At 35.9% G+C, this 12,108-nt stretch overlaps 1 protein-coding gene across 2 annotated transcripts in view; it reads left to right on the top strand.

Moving 5' to 3' along the window:
• Window positions 1-12,108, top strand: part of INO80 (INO80 complex ATPase subunit) — a 137,550-nt gene that overhangs the window by 95,120 nt on the left and 30,322 nt on the right. The gene's annotated exons all lie outside the window — the stretch shown is intronic.

The raw sequence follows: 12,108 nt of genomic DNA on the forward strand, positions 1-12,108 counted from the left end.
ATCACAAGTTCAAAGGCAGCCTCAGAAGCTTAGCAAGACTCTATCTCTAAAAAAATAAAGAACTGGAGATGCGGCTCAGTGGTTGAGCAACCCTGGTTTCTGTCTCTTCTATTGAATAAAAAAAACAAAAACCCCACAAGATTGGGATTAGTTTTTCTATATAGAAAACTAGAGAGCCAGTATTCAACCTTAATTAATGGAATGATTCTTGTCTACATATTGCAGTTACCTAGTAAGCTTTTAAAAAATGCTGATATCTGATCTCAACTCCAGAGATTCTTATTTAGGAAGTTTGGAATGTAACTTGGGCATCAGGATATTTAAAATTTCCTGAAGTGATTATAATATACATCCAGGATTCACAACCACTGGATTAGTGGTGAAAAATGTTTACAGGAAAGCAGGGTTTTTTTTTTTCCTTTAATTATTTTCACATTCAGGTTCTCTCTCTTTCTTGCCTTAATAAAGGAGAGGAGATCATGGATACAGAAATAGGAGAGTGAGAATGAGAATAAATAATCATAAACCACTAGATTAAGTCTTTATACAAGAATGTTGGAGAGGCTAAAGTGCCTAGTTGTGAGGAGTATATAAATGCTTTTATGTTTTTCCTTGAGTATAATATTTGTAAGGCTTTATATTCCAGTAAATGGAAATTGGACCATGATATCCCTGTCTATGAATAAGGATATAGGGACCATAGAAGTGCAGAAGGAACAAAGGTATCTGTAAGGAAGGTTTTTAGGATCTTGGAAAGCCAAGATTGATTTACTGAATTTTACAGTGAGTTTATCCAAATTGGGTGTCAGGCTCCTTTTATTAATTTAGTAACTTCTTTGTGCAAGAGATATGTGCTATTTGAAGTCGGTTTAATCACCAAGTCTTAGGTTTCATAATAATGTTTAGCCCCTTGAATGCCATTGATAAGACAAACTTTCTGGTTTGTGTTTTGAGTAGATCACTTATTTTTGAAGGTTAAAAATAATGCTAATAAGCTATAAGTCATAAGTGTTTAAACCATTATGTTTGATATAAATTTTGACTATGTTAAAGGTACTGACAGCAGCAATCCAAAATAAAAGGGCTGCCTGCATCTCTAATGTTCTGTTCAAACCCGGTGATGCCAACAACCAAAACAATTTTCCTACACTGATGCCTTTTTTAGGTAAAGTACACTTGTCTTGTCCTTAAGAGTCAGGGACAGTACAGATAAAGTAGTGTTCTTCAGATGCTAAGAATTATGAAAAATCAATAATGCTACATACAGATTTAGTAAGGGAGGCGATGATCTTTTTTTTCCAAGGCATTATCAGTAGAAATTCTTGAAAGTTCATTTGTATTAAAGGGAATTTCTAAGGGAATCTGGGCAGCAACCCATAAATAAGCTAGCTCTGTCAGATGAAAGTGAATATAGGTAGTTTAATTTAGCCCTACATTTTTATTCCTCATTCTGTGTATTGCACACTTGTAGGTACTTATTAAATATTACTAAAGTAAAATACTTTAAAGTATGATGAGTTTTGTTCAGGAAGTATGCTGTAAAGCCCCACCCATAGGTCACTTCTATCTAATGCAGTATTTACTTGAGGGAGTAGGACATAGTTTATACGATTTGCAAACAAGGCATCTTGTGAGAACCTTCTTAAATGTAAATGCATCTCTCTATGAGGAATTCTAAGTTAGGGAAAAGCAATTTAAAGCATGAATTTTACAACTGCTGACATTCCTTAACCATATGTACAGCCCACATCTATGTTGAAGCCAGAGAATGTTGCAACTGTTAGTATGTTTCCAAAACTGAAATGGAAGTGTTCTCTAGTTTTCCTAGTACTATATTTTACTAATGTTGTTTCTTCAATGTTATATTCTTTTATGAAAATGTATTCTTTTTTTGTTCATTTGTATTAATGTTTTTCATTCAAATGAACCACATTCTATATTCCAAGAAACTAGTTCTCAATAGAATTTGTTTTGTGAGCATGGAATTATAATGGCTACAGTGTTCTTCTATGTCTAATCATTTTTTGAAATGTAAACATATTGTGAATGTTGGTATAATGCATGATTATGTCTCCATTTATATTTCACAGAGTATGTTGATTGTTTTGGTTTTTATAGGAGTCTCTTTTTTTTTTTCCATTGACATCTTATACCATACAAAGAGGGATAGAAAAGTTTCCAGTAGACTAGGAGTTAGAAACTCACATGGAAGCATCGAAGTTCTGTTGTGTAGCTGTGGAACATGTTAGCGTTTCTCTTTCATTTGGCATTTTTTTCCCCTTGTTATTGTTTTTTGTGTTAGCCTTAGCTGTCCATCTCTTTATTTCTGGAACTCAGCAGAAATAGATGGCAGTAAAGATTCACATGCTTGGTTTCCATTCTGTAAGAAAAATTAGTTCTAGGCACTTTAGTATTTGCTTAGTATTTTCTAAAGAGGATGATAGTGTTCTTTTTCCCTTGGGTAAAAATATGAAATTAATTGAAATTGCTTGTGTAAATATCAGAACTTCTTTCAAATAGAATTCTGTATTCAGGAATGTCTTATTCTTTCCCATGTCTTCTGGATTAGAGGATTGTCAAAAGGGTGATTGCTGGGCTGGGGATATAGCTCAGAAAGTAGAGTGCTTGCCTCTCATATGCACAAAGCCCTGTGTTCAATCTCCAGCACCACACACACACACACACACACACACACACAAAGTGATCATTTAATTTCTAGGATCAAGAATTTTTAGTTTGCAGTAGGTATAAGTTAAACATGGTAGAGGGGCTGGGGTTGTAGCTCAGAGGTAGAGCGCTTGCCAAGCATGCGTGAGGCACAGGGCTCAATCCTCAGTACCATATAAAGATAAAACAAAGATATTGTGTCCACCTATAACTAAAAACAAATAAATATTTTTCTAAAAAAGTATAAAGATATGGTAGATCATTAAATGTTATATGTTAGTAGATTTATTTTATACTTACTGAGTCCGCCTATTCAGAGTACTATGGAAATAGACATAATCCCTGTGCATTGGGATGATGGTATAGACATGGGCAAAACTCTTTTTCTCCTGACTGGTATTATCATAGTTGGGGACCCCTTCCATATCCAGTAGTTGCTTTTAACTCATTACACATGACTTACCTTATCTCTGGGTTTCCTCTTTTGAGATTTATTCTTGTTGAATCAAGCAACTAAGTCTGTAGTTTAAGGAAATAAGTCATGTGGTCTTTTTTTTTTTTTTTAATGCAATACAGAAATACTTGGAAAGGGTCAGCCAACTGATGCTATGTGTAGTGTGATTATTAAGTACTGAAACCCAGACAAATCTTCCAATAGTACATCATAGAGTTTAAAAGTAAATAATCCATAAAAAATGATGACATTTGAAATACTGGGAAGCTAAAGATTCCAAAACTGCCCCCATGAAATGAAAAGCAAATTTGGGTTGCTATGAACTGGAATCTTCATAAGATCTTAAGAATGAAAGAGGGAAATTTGTCAGCTTACCATCACAGTATTTGTAGAGTTCTTCCTCTCATCCTATGGCACCCATGAGTAAAGCTTTTTTTGTTTGTTTGTTTTTGGTAGTGCTGGGGATTGAACTCAGGGCCTTGTGCGTGCAAGGCAAGCACTCTACCAACTGAGCTATATCCCCAGCCTATGAGTAAAGCAGATGTGAAGGTCAGTTAAACCTGTCTTTGACTTCAAGGAAACACATACATACAGAAATTATCATCAGATGGACCTTAATATTAGTGCCCAAGTGAAGCATTGACAAAGTTAAGAACAGCAAGAGGGGATACATTTATTTTATATTCTATCAGGGTCACTATTGAGAAAAGTTTCATATAGACTGTGATATCTGAACTTAAACAGAATATTAACCATTAGGGAGGAAGGGAATTTAAGACAAAAGAAGCCTAGTATAAAAAGGCAAAAAGACCCAAAGGTACAAGACATTTGAGGGAAGTAGCCCAGTGATACTAGAATGTATGGTCTAGGAGAAAAGGAAACATGTTAAGTAGGTTGAAGGCAGATTATGATGGGCCCAGGAAGGCCTTGTGATAGGAACATGCTGTGAAGGGCTCTCTCTATTACATAGAGAAGTGTGGCCGTCATATTTCACTCTCTTGGTGCTATTTGGTTGGACTGCAAAGAAATTGTGATGCCCATAGAGAAAAACCTTTTTCCTGGTGTTACACCCCAAAGATGGAAAGCATGTCCAAGAAAATTAAAGTTAACCCAGGTTTGTTGATTATCCTTGGTTCTTTTCTCAGATTGTTTTATGAAAGTGAAATTGGGTTAGAATGAACTTCAAAGACAACTGTGAAATAGAAGTTTCAGAATAGAAGGTTGATAATAGGGGTGTGTCAACATTTGCCTTTATTTTTCCAAGTGTTTAATTTTTCTGATGATAATGGCTAGGTTTTGTGGATAGAATGTAATAAGAAATTTAGGATTAGTGGGATTCCCTCCACCTCTTCCCCCACCCGCCGCCCCCAGTAGTGGTGAACATTCTTTTCATTTAGGAAGCAATAGAAGGATTAAGCTGAGGGCTCTGGATTCAGTCCACTTAAGTTCCAGTTCTAGGTCTACTCCCTACCACCTGTTTTGCTTTAGAGACCTTAACATCTGAAAAATGGGATAATAATACTACTTTAAAGATTATTTTAGGATTAAATAAGCTAAGCCAGATAAAGTACATAAAACAGTGACTATAACTTAGTGAATATTATTAGTGAATATTTAGTAAATGCCATAATTATCACTGCTACTCAAGTGAGCCTAGTTCCTTTATATTATACTACAGAGTCCATGTATATTTGCTTTTATTTATATCTTAAAGTAGTGAAAAATCATTTATAAAACTATCTTGAGTTATGTTGACACATCTACATATTACTGCTTAACAAGTAGGACTTGTGGATATGATCCAGAACTGAAATATCTTCTTGCATTAAAAACAGTGGTTTTCAGGGCTGGAGTTGTGGCTCAAGGGGTAGAGCGCTCACCTAGCATGCATGAGGCGCTGGGTTCGATCCTCAGCACCACATAAAAATAAAATAAAGATATTGTGTCCACCTATAACTAAAAATAAATGTTTTTTAAAAACCAGTAGTTTTCAGCTGGGGTTGTAGCTCAGTGGTAGAGCGCTTGCCTAGCACATGTGAAGCACTGGGTTCAATCCTCAGCACCACACGAAAATAAATAAATAAATAAAATAAAGGTATTGTGTCCAGCTACAACTAAAAACATATTAAGGAGAAAAAAGAAACAGTGGTTTTCAAACTAATGGGATGTGGTACGCAAAGGACAGGTAAAGATTAAGCAGATGGGTCCTTGAACTTTCCTTCCTTCTTTGTCAACCAGAATAGTAATGCTTCTCTATTTTATGTTAGAAGGATTCTTTATAAGAATCTTACTTTATAAATAGTGTATTTTTTAGTCCTAGTGCTTTAAAAATACCATATGTTCTACAACTGTTTGTGGCTTGCAAGTCATACATTATTAAAATACAGATGTGGTTCACTGTTCATAGGGTGTGTCCCTCTATCCTGCATTTTTGACAAACTTTAGATTTTGGGCCATATTGCATAGGAAGGATCAAAGGGACCCTGTCCTGCTTTCCTTCTATAGTGTCTCAACTGCTAGTATGTGGTGTCTATTGGTATCAACTTTGAAATGGCCAACTTTAAATGAGGTATAGTTGCTAAATAAAAATTGTGTGTATTTAATGTGGACAGCATAATTTTGTTGTTGTTGTTGTTTGTTTGTTTGTTTTTGATACTGAGTATTGAGCCCAGGAGTGCTTTACCTTACCATTTAGCTATGTCCCCAGCCCTATTTTGGGGGGAGTGCTGGGGCAGGGTCTCATTGAGTTGCTTAGGGCTTTGCTAAATTGTTGATGCTGGCCTTGAACTTGTGATCCTCCTGCATCAACCGTCTCAGTCACTGCAAGACACCACCTTGGACCACTTTTTTTTTTTTTTTTGTACTGGGGATTGGAACCCAGGGGATGCTTAACTACTGAGCCACATCCCCAACCCTTTTTTGAATTTTATTTAGAGACAAGGTCTTGCTGCGTTGTTTAGGGCCTTGCTGAGTTGCTGAGTCTGGCTTTGAACTCATAATCCTCCTGTCTCTGCCTCCTAAGCCACTGGGATTACAGGCATGCGCCACCATGCCCAGCTCCATGACATATTTTAATACATATATGCATTGTGAAATCATTGCTATAGTCAAGCTAATTAATGTATTCATCACCTATGTAGTTATAATTTTGTATGTTATGAGAACATTTAGAAATGGATTCTTACCAAATTTTAAGCATGCAATACAGTATTATTAACTATATAGTTACTGTGCTATGCATTAGATCTTCAGAACTTTTTTGTCCTGCATAACTGAACTGTTGCCCAACATAGCTCCAGTCCCTAATACCTACCTTTCTATTCTCTGCTTTCATGAATTTGACTTAATAGGTTTACTTTTGCATAACATCCTTGAGGTTTATACATGTTGTTATAAATAGGAGGATTTCCTTCTTATTTTTAAACTGAATAATATTACATATGTGTATACGTGTATGTACTTACATACACATAGCACATTTTCTTTATCCATTCCTCTGTTGATGAACATTTCTTGACTGTGACAAATAATTCTGCAGTGAACATGGGGGTACAATTATCTCTTTGAAATACTAATTTCATTTCCTTTGACTGTATACCCAGAAGTGGGCATCCCAGATAATATGGTACTTCTATTCTGTTTTCCATGATGGCTGCACTAGTTTATATTCCCACCAGCAATGTACAAGGATTCCATTTTTCAACAACCTGATTAGCATTTGTTGTCTTTTGTCTTTCTGATAATAGCAATTCTAACAAAATAAATCGGTAGGGGCCCCAGTCCTCCCACAAAATCAGAATCACCAGCATAGATCCCAGCTTATGTATTTTTAATCCTATTTAAGAATCACTACTCAAATGCCAATAGTACATCTTATCAATAATGCCTTTTACTTCTTCAGTAATTATTTTTGTTAATTTTTTTCTTCTTTTTTAAATTTTCTTTTTTAAAGTAATTTTAAAATTAAAATAATGCCTATTAAAACTGTATAGTTCTCAATACTTCCTAAATGCTAAAGACTACATTTTATTAGTTCAAGTAGCATTCACTTTGGTTCATAATTATTGATCCATAGTAGTCTATTTATGAGTACTGATGTTCATATCTGTTTAATCAAAGGAGAGAACTTTAAAGCTATAGGAAAGGAAATTATGCATTTTGGTTCTATTCTGCTGCTGCCTTAAATGGAGCAGAAGGAATTCTGCTTGCTTTTAGAGGCTTCAGGAAACTTAATCATACTAATTGGTTATTCTATACTAAATGCCAATAATGGATATAGGTGGAATATACTTGATTTCTACAAAGTTCCTGGTGTATAGAATTGGGTAATAATTGGTCTTGAGAGCTGAGGGTGTGACTTGGTGTAGGGTGCTTATTACCTAGCATGCACAAGATCCTGGGTTCAATCTCCAGCATTGCAAAAAATAAAATAAGGGCTGGGGATGAGGCTCAAGCGGTAATGCGCTTGCCTGGCATGCTGGGGCGCTGGGTTCGATCTTCAGCACCACTTAAAAATAAAATAAAGATATTGTTTCCACCAAAAACTAAAAAATAAATATTTAAAAATAAATAAATAAAATAAACATTTAAAAAATTTTGGTGTCTTTTTTTTTGTCCCATAAATCCTCCTTAATGCTCAGAAGTGCTTTAATGCACAAGTACTACAAACCTCATAAATGTTAAATTTAATCATCCACAGTAGTCCTCAGATACAAGAGTGTATTATAGGGAATTGAAGGATAAATGGGAATGGTTGTATCATTTTTAAGCCATACCTAGGCTGCAAAATTCAGCAAAAGTTTTTTATTAACTGGATCTCAGGGTTTGAAAAGAATATAGTAAGGAAGGGTCTAACAACAGATTTTTAGGAAAACCTTTTGGTGTTGCAATTGGTGAGTGTTGATAGTTTTTTGAGGTAGATTTTTATAATTTTCAAATGTGCTATGGATACTATAAAATCATTTGTTAGAGGATTTTAACTGTATAGAATTGAATTGTATACTCAAATATTAAGATTTCTTTCATATAATATGAAAAAGGTTATGTAAAAACTAAGAATGGAAGTGAGTACAGTTCTTGAAATTAACACTTGGAAAGAATTAAGAATTTCTTTCCAAATAAGCATTTGGCTGTATTATCTTTTGCTAAACAGCTTGGAATTTTAGAAAGACATCTAGAGTCACTTTGGAATGTTCAGAATTGGTGAATAAAAGAAGCATTAGAAGCTAGGCGTGGTGACACACACCTGTAATCCCAGCAACTCAAGAGGCTGAGGCAAGCAGATTGCAAGTTCAAAGCCAGCCTCAGCAATTTAGCAAATCCTGGGTAATTTAATGAGACACTGTCTCAGGATAAAAATAAAAGAACTAGTGATGTGGCTCAATGGTAAAGTGCCCCTGGGTTCAATCCTTGGTGCCTCCCTCCCCAAAAAAAAAAATCATTGTATTGCTTTTTTAGCATAGTCTTTTGTCTTTGAGGTGTTTTTCTATAGTATGAAAATTAGATATTCCCCTGTCCAGCTTTTAACAGATTTTTGCATGTCCATTTACTTAATATCTTGAAGCTGTTTGCTGAAGTAGGATCTTATCTTAAGCCTTCTGAAATCCCATTTTTCCCCTTCTAAGAGCTAAGTTTTGAAGTAGTAAAAACGAAAGATTCACTTCTGTTGCCTCTGTAAGAGGCTTTCTGTAATCAGGGTTGGTCTAGAATTAATGTCCCTGGTGTTTTGCTAACCTTGAAATATTAAGTATGTGAGCAGCAAGATTTACAAGAAGCCAGGTGATATAATCTTAGCCATTCTAGCAAAGGGATCACAACTTTGAGGATGGCCTCCACGACTTAGGAAAATGATATCTCAATATAAAAAAATAAAAAGGACTGTGGATGTACTTCTGTGTAGAGCACCCTGATTTTAATGGTTTTAATCCCAAGTACCCTCCAAATTTTTTTAAAGAAATTTATTATTAGTGCTTTCATGAGTTTAGAAGATCTGGTTTAAAAGGCAGCAGAGTGCTTGTGTGAGCTAGGCACAGGTGTACACACTTGTAATTCCAACTACTGAAGAGGCTGAGAAAAGAGGGTTTCAAGTTCAAGGCCAGTCTGGGCCATGTAGCAGAGATTAAAATAATTTTTTTGTTGTATATCAAAATGAAATTTTTGGAAAGATCTTGAGATCTTGGCAGAGCACTTGTCTACTCGGTTGAGGCCCTGGGTTTAATCCCCAGTACTTAAAAAAAAAAAAAAAAAAAAAAAAGTCTGTGCAAGAAGCCAACCTTTTTTTGTTGTTGTTGTTAGATTTAATGTGGGATGGATGACTCTGTAAACTGTCCTGGTATAGTCTGTTTATTTTGCTGTCTTGGATTGCAGCATTTCCTGATTGGATTAGCTGCCAAGGTATGAGTGGGCTTCTTATGAGTTGTCTTTGAGGTGTTTTTCTATAGTATGAAGATTAGATATTCCCCCATCCAGCTTTTAACAGATTTTTGCATGTCCATTTACTTATTTTTTTTTGTTAGATTTAAATTTGTGGGATGCTACTGTTTTCATCTTCTATCCTGAATTCCTTCTCTTCTACCATTAATCCAGTCCAATTGTAGGGCTTTTACCACTAAGTGTAACCTTGAAATTTTACTTTGGTTGAATGTTTTCTGTCCCTATTTGATTATCAGAGCCATTAGGGAACTACCCCAAGACGGGAAAAAAATAATTAAAACAAACACCATAAAACACAATGAAATATATGTGCCTCAGTGCCCTAATGTAGTTGGTTGACCAGCTTCAACTCAATAATACCCTAGCCCAAGACCTCTGTCAAGTTCTTTACAATTATTTGCTCTTTGTTGTTATTTTTAGTTATATATAACACTAGAGTGCATTTTGAGATATTTATACAAACATGGAGTGCGTCTTATTCTAATTAGGATCCTAGTCTGTGGTTATATATGATGTGGATATTATTGTGGTATATTCATATGTGCACATAGGAAAGTTAAGTCAGATTCATTCCACTGTCTTCTATTTCCTGTCTCCCCTCCCTCCCTCATTCTCCTTTGTCTAATCTACTGAACTTCTATTCTTTTTCACCTCCTCTTGTTGTGTGTTAGCATCCACATATCAGAGAGAACATCTGACCTGTGGTTTTGGGGGATTGACTTATTTTGCTTTGCATAATAGTCTCCAGGTCATCCACTTTCCAGGAAATATCATAAAGTCATTCTTTTTTATGGTTGAGTAATATTCCATTGTGTATATACCATATTTCTTTATCCATTCATCTGTTAAAGGGTCCCATAGCTTAGCTGTTGTGAATTGAGCTGCTATAAACATTGATGTGGCTGTGTCCCTGTAGTACGTTGATTTTAAGTACTTTGGATATAAACTGAGAAGTGGGATAGTGGATAGCTGGGCCAAATGGTAGTTTGATTTCAAGTTTTCTGAGGAATCTCCATTCTGCTTTACAGAGTGATTGCACCAATTTGCAGTCCCACCAGCAATGTATTAGTGTATCCTTTTCTCTACATCCTCACCAACACTTTTTCTGAGTGGAGTGAGATTAAATCTCAAGTGTAGTTTTAATTTGCATTTCTCTAATTGCTAGAGATGTTGAACATCATTTGCTCTTAATAGGCTGCCACATATCAAAGAAGACATTTGGCATTTGTTTTTTAGGGATTGGCTGGCTTCACTTAGCATAATCTACTCTAATGCCATCCATTTCCCTCCAAATTCTATGATTTTGTTATTTTTTAATGCAGAGTAATACTCCATTGTGTATAAATGCCACATTTTTTTTTATCCATTCATCTATTGAAGGGCATCTAGGTTGGTTCCACAGTCTTGCTATTGTGAATTGTGCTGCTATGAACATCGATGTAGCAGTGTCCCTGTAGCATGCTCTTTTTAGGTCTTTAGGGAATAGACTGAGAAGGGGAATAGCTGGGTCAAATGGTGGTTCCATTCCTAGCTTTCTAAGAAATCTCCATACTGCTTTCCAAATTGGTTGCACCAATTTGCAGTCCCACCAACAATGAACAAGTGTACCCTTTTCCCCACATCCTCGCCAGCACTTGTTGTTGTTTGACTTCGTAATGGCTGCCAATCTTACTGGAGTGAGATGGTATCTTAGGGTGGTTTTGATTTGCATTTCTCTGACTGCTAGCGATGTTGAGCATTTTTTCATGTACTTGTTGATTGATTGTGTGTCCTCCTCTGAGAAGTGTCTGTTCAGGTCCTTGGCCCATTTGTTGATTGGGTTATTTGTTATCTTATTGTCTAATTTTTTGAGTTCTTTGTATACTCTGGATATTAGGGCTCTATCTGAAGTGTGAGGAGTAAAGATTTGTTCCCAGGATGTAGGCTCCCTATCTACCTCTCTTATTGTTTCTTTTGCTGAGAAAAAACTTTTTAGTTTGAGTAAGTCCCATTTGTTGATTCTAGTTATTAACTCTTGGCTATGGGTGTCCTATTGAGGAATTTGGAGCCCGACCCCACAGTATGTAGATCGTAGCCAACTTTTTCTTCTATCAGACGCTGTGTCTCTGATTTGATATCAAGCTCCTTGATCCATTTTGAGTTAACTTTTGTGCATGGCGAGAGAAAGGGATTCAGTTTCATTTTGATGCATATGGATTTCCAGTTTTCCCAGCACCATTTGTTGAAGGGATGAAGAGCATGAGAAGAAGATTAACATTAAACAGGGATGAGAGGTGGGAGGGAAAGCGAGAGAAAAGGGAAATTGCATGGAAATGGAAGGAGACCCTCAGGGTTATACAAAATTACATACAAGAGGAAGTGAGGGGAAAAGGAAAAATAATACAAGGGGGAGAAATGAATTACAGTAGAGGGGGTAGAGAGAGAAGAGGGGAGGGGAGGGGAGGGGAGGGGGGATAGTAGAGGATAAGAAAGGCAGCAGAATACAACAGACACTAGTATGGCAATATGTAAATCAATGGAAGTGTAACTGATGTGATTCTGCAATCTGTATACGG

This window comes from Spermophilus citellus (genome assembly GCF_964194105.1).
Source record: "Spermophilus citellus genome assembly, chromosome: 4".
In the NCBI taxonomy this organism is placed as follows: domain Eukaryota; kingdom Metazoa; phylum Chordata; class Mammalia; order Rodentia; family Sciuridae; genus Spermophilus; species Spermophilus citellus.